Here is a 5,000-nt window from a genome sequence, read left to right on the forward strand (position 1 = left end):
TTTCCGGGCTTTGAACAAATAGTCGCACTAGGCTTAAAGAGCTAGTGACTTAAAGACGCATTAGCGACTTGTTAAAAAAAACACCCGCCTGTCACCAGGGAAGCGTCGGGTGGGGAGGAGACAACTTTTGCCAAACCGCTGAGGTCTGCCGAGACCCCCGGGGGCCCGGCGGGTGCAGGGGTCAATTTGTGGGTTATCGCTTCTCGGCCTTTTGGCTCAGATCAAGCTTGGTACCGAGGTGCCCCAGAGCTCGCTGAGTCAAAAGGTCGGAGATAGGAGGGCGATAGGGTTTTTTGGGCGGAGAAAATTCCCGGTTTGGAAAGTTTTTTTTGTTTCTACTCGGTTTTCTTTTTGAAGGCTGGAGATTATTGAGGAGGCAATTCTTCCGGAGAAGATGGCTCGGAAGATACCATCAGCATCGGTCCCTGGAATCGGGCTGGCCAATACAGTGCGTTTTACATGGAAGGAGAAGGACATGGAGCCTTTCGGGAGGGAAACCTTTGGAAGGAACCTGCTAATGGGGGTGCTCCAACTGAAGGTAGAAGATGTCTTTTGCCTCCATGACAACCCGTTGGAGGGAGCTTTTGAGGTCACGCTGCATACGGAGGGAAAACATGAGGAGATAATGCAGAAAGTGAGAAGAGTGGAGAAGGAGAGGCCCATGTGTCACTATGCCGTAACAAATCTGGCAAGGAACAATTTTAGAGTTGTGACCATTAACATGTATAACCCACATGTAAAGGAAGAGGATGTGAGGGCCTTCCTGGGGAGATTTATGAACAACATCTCCTCAGCAAGGCTCCTCAAGGACACGCTCGGGTTTTGGACGGGGAGGAGAAGCTACCAGGCTCTCCTTCGAGAAGACCCAAAAGGTCTGGGGGGCTACCTCCATCCTCCGGCTATGTTCTCCCTGGGGGCTGACCGGGGGACATTGCATTATGCCCGTCAGCCTCCGTTCTGCAGGCGTTGTATGGCCTATGGTCATATCCTCGCCTCGTGCAGCACAAAGAAATGTAGGTATTGTGGATCTGCGGAGCACGGGGCGGGGGACTGTGACGCGCCGAGGGCATGTCACGGGTGTGGCATGCTAACACACCTGTGGCGTGAATGCCCGGCGCGTCACCGGTCATACGCGTCTGCAGCTGGGGGGGGAGCGAGAGCCGGGGAGGGGGGAAGAAGAGGAGGGGACAGAGAGCCAGGAACAGGCACGGAGAAAAGGGACGCACGGCAGGAGGAGAAGGAAAGAGCGACAGCAGGAGCAGAAGAGGAAAAGGAAGAAATGGACATAGTGGAACCGGAAGGGAAGGAGGCTGAAAGAGAGGAGGAGCAGGAGGCTGAAAGAGGGGAGGACCAGGAGGATGAAGGAGAGAAGGTGCTGGGAGGAGAGGTTGAAGGAGAGGAGGAGCAGGAGGCAGAAGGAGAGAAGGAGCAGGAGGTGGAAGGAGACATGAGAGTGGAGGGGCAAGAGAAGAAGGAGGTGGAGAGGAAGGTGATGGAGAAGGAAACAGAGAGGGAGGAGATTGAGAAGACGGCGGTGGAGAAGAAGGAGATAGAAAGAAAGGAGACAGAGAAGGTAACGAGAGCGAAGGATTGGGTGAACACTGAAATGGGGGGAATTAAAAGTCGTAAGATATGGAAGAGGTATGAAAACCTTTTGCCGGCTACTAGACATTACAGGAGGTCGAAGAGGAAGGAGAGCTTGAGGGGGAGGTGTGGAGAAAGAGGGGGGGAGGCAGATCAGGGGGGAGGGGAGGGGGAGGTTGCAGGACCCTCGTGGGCTCCCTCTTCCTTCTCCTTTATACCCCTGTCTGAACTGGACCTCACAGGAATGGCTCAGGATTGGGCGAGTGAGGGAGGCTTAAGCTCCCTGTTTAGGGGCATGGGGTCCCCGGGCCGGAGTCGGGAGGAGGGGGGGAGTGGTAGATTTGAGTGGGGGGCACGAGGCACAGAGTGTGGGTGTGCCGGGTAGTGGTGTTGTTTCCAGGGGAGAGGGGATGGTGGCCGACGGTGGAGCGTCAGGAGTGGAGGAGGCGTCCCCGTCGGTCGGGAGTAAAGGGTGAGTGTTTTTTGGGTTATTTGATATGGGTTTTGGGCTTGGTTATTGGTGAATAGTTTTGAAATGTCTATTTTTGTGTTTATTGGGATTTGTGTTTGAATTTTTTGATTTGTGGAAAATTTTGCTTGGTTTGGAACGTAATAAATATATTTTGTAAAAAAAAAAAAATCTGTTCTTATCAGTTTAATATCTGATATGTCCCCCATCGGGGGACTACATATTAAATGGATTTTTCGAACAGGGAGTCGGAAATGGGGCTTGCTCCATCCGCTCCACGCATCGACCCGGTATTGCAGTACCTCCGGGAACGGTGCAACACTTCTCTCTCATTGTCAAGGAAAAAGAAATACACAAAGCTATGTAAAACAGCTAGCAGAAGAAGAGAAGGAATGAAAAAAGAAGAATCATCCAAACTGAAACAAGGGCGAAGCCCCCTTCATGGGGTCCCCCGTTTTCCCGCCATTTTACTTAAAAAAAAAAAAAAAAAAACATTGGCCAGGATTGTGTGTGTGTGTGTGTGTGTCTGTGTGTCTGTGTGTGTCTCTGTCTGTGTGTGTGTGTGTGTGTGTGTCTGTGTGTGTGTGTGTGTGTGTGTGTCTCTGTGTGTGTGTGTGTGTGTGTGTCTGTGTGTGTGTGTGTCTCTGTCTGTGTGTGTGTGTGTGTGTGTGTGTGTGTCTCTGTGTGTGTGTGTGTGTGTGTCTCTGTGTGTGTGTGTCTGTCTGTCTGTCTCTGTTTTTGACCCCCCCCAAAAAATACAATCACTTCACCAGGATTGTCTGTCTGTCTGTCTGTCTGTCTGTCTGTCTGTCTGTCTGTCTGTCTGTCTGTCTCTGTTTTTGACCCCCCCCAAAAAATACAATCACTTCACCAGGATTGTCTGTCTGTCTGTCTGTCTGTCTGTCTGTCTGTCTGTCTGTCTGTCTCTGTTTTTGACCCCCCCCAAAAAATACAATCACTTCACCAGGATTGTCTGTCTGTCTGTCTGTCTGTCTGTCTGTCTGTCTGTCTGTCTGTCTGTCTGTCTGTCTGTGTTTTTGACCCCCCCAAAAAATACAATCACTTCACCAGGATTGTCTGTCTGTCTGTGAATTTTTACCCACAGCCCTCAAACTTGGAAGAGTGGGTTCGGGAACCACCCGCGGGCACCCGGCCTAGAGTGCACAGTGTGTGTCTCGGGCCCCGACCTCTGACTTCCATACGACTCTGGTTTCTCTTCATTACGCACAAGCCTTTCGCCTTTTACTAAAGACTTCCGTGGAGAGGAACACTTACGAGTTCAACATATTTTTGGAAGGGCTTTGCTTCTGGCAGAGCCCGGTATCTTGTTTCAAGAGAAATTGACAGAGATGACGCCGAGACTTTTTGCTCAGGCGTTTGACTTGAAGCCGGCTGACCGACCGACCGACCGGCGTATTTTTCCACTCAAAGTAGTCGCTCGGGCAATTGAGTTCAAGCCCGACGACGACTGACGTGTTTTCCGGGCTTTGAACAAATAGTCGCACTAGGCTTAAAGAGCTAGTGACTTAAGACGCATTAGCGACTTGTTAAAAAAAACACCCGCCTGTCACCAGGGAAGCGTCGGGTGGGGAGGAGACAACTTTTGCCAAACCGCTGAGGTCTGCCGAGACCCCCGGGGGGCCCGGCGGGTGCAGGGGTCAATTTGTGGGTTATCGCTTCTCGGCCTTTTGGCTCAGATCAAGCTTGGTACCGAGGTGCCCCAAAGCCCGCTGAGCCAGAAGGTCGAAGGAAGGCAGGAGGGAGGAAAGTTTGTTGTTTTTGAGTGGTATTTTTTGAAGAGAGCTTTCTTTATTGAAAAACATGGAGGAGAACATCAAGAGCAGGTCTGTTCCGGGGGTCGGTTTGGCCAACACAGCAAGATTTGCGTGGAAGGATTTGGAGGTGGAGCAATTCGGGAGGGAGACTTTCGGAAGAACCATCCTGATGGGGATGCTCAAGCTTGGTGTAAAGGATGTCTTCTGCCTCCAGGGGAATCCATTAGAGGGAGCCTTCGACGTCACGTTCTATACGGAGAAGCAACACGAGGAGACGATGCGGAAGGTGAGGGAATTAGAGAAAGAAAGACCTATGTGTCACTATGCAGTGACAAGCTTGGCGAAGACCAATTTTAGAGTAGTGACTGTTACTATGTACAATCCACACGTGAAAGACGAAGAGGTGAGGACCTTCCTGGGGAGGTATATGGACAACATCTCCTCAGGAAGGCTCCTTAAGGACTCCCTCGGGTTTTGGACTGGGAAGAGAGGGTATCAGGCCCTTCTTAGAGAAGACCCAAAAGGTCTGGGAGGCTACCTCCATCCTCCGGCTATGTTCTCCCTGGGGCTGACCGGGGGACGTTGTATTATGCCCGTCAGCCCCCGTTCTGCAGGCGTTGTATGGCCTATGGTCATATCCTCGCCTCGTGCAGCACAAAGAAGTGTAGGTATTGTGGATCTACAGAGCACGGGGCGGGGGACTGTGACGCGCCGAGGGCATGTCACGGGTGTGGCTTGCTGACGCACCTGTGGCGTGAATGCCCGGCGCGTCAGAGGTCATACGCGTCTGCAGCTGGGGGGGGAGCGAGAGCCGGGGATGGGGGAAGAAGAGGAGGGGAACAAGAAAGAAGGAGAGGCACGGAGGAAAAGGACATACAGCGGGAGGAGAAGGAAAGAACGGCAGCAGGAGAAGAGGGAGAGAAAGAAATGGATTTGGTGGAACCAGAAGGGAAGGAGACTGAAAGAGAGGAGGAGCAGGAGGCGGAAAGAGAGGAGGAGCAGGCAGATGAAGGAGAGAAGGAGCAGGAGGAGGAAGGAGAAAAGAGAGTGGAGGGGACAGAGAAGACGGTGGTGGAGAAGAAGGAGATGGAGAAGGAAACAGAGAGGGAGGAGATTGAGAAGACGGCGGTGGAGAAGAAGGAGATAGAAAGGATGGAGACAGAGAAGGCAGC

At 52.2% G+C, this 5,000-nt stretch overlaps 1 non-coding gene and 1 pseudogene across 1 annotated transcript; both read left to right on the plus strand.

Moving 5' to 3' along the window:
* The first annotated feature begins 2,200 nt into the window (after window positions 1-2,200).
* LOC115185485 (uncharacterized) lies at window positions 2,201-2,377 on the plus strand (annotated as a pseudogene).
* An 877-nt stretch (window positions 2,378-3,254) lies between these two features.
* On the plus strand, window positions 3,255-3,371 carry LOC115185502 (U5 spliceosomal RNA). Its single transcript, XR_003875153.1, has one exon. It is a non-coding gene; the product is annotated as a U5 spliceosomal RNA (small nuclear RNA).
* The last annotated feature ends 1,629 nt before the right edge of the window (window positions 3,372-5,000 follow it).

This window comes from Salmo trutta, unplaced genomic scaffold (genome assembly GCF_901001165.1).
Source record: "Salmo trutta unplaced genomic scaffold, fSalTru1.1, whole genome shotgun sequence".
Classification (NCBI taxonomy): Eukaryota; Metazoa; Chordata; class Actinopteri; order Salmoniformes; family Salmonidae; genus Salmo; species Salmo trutta.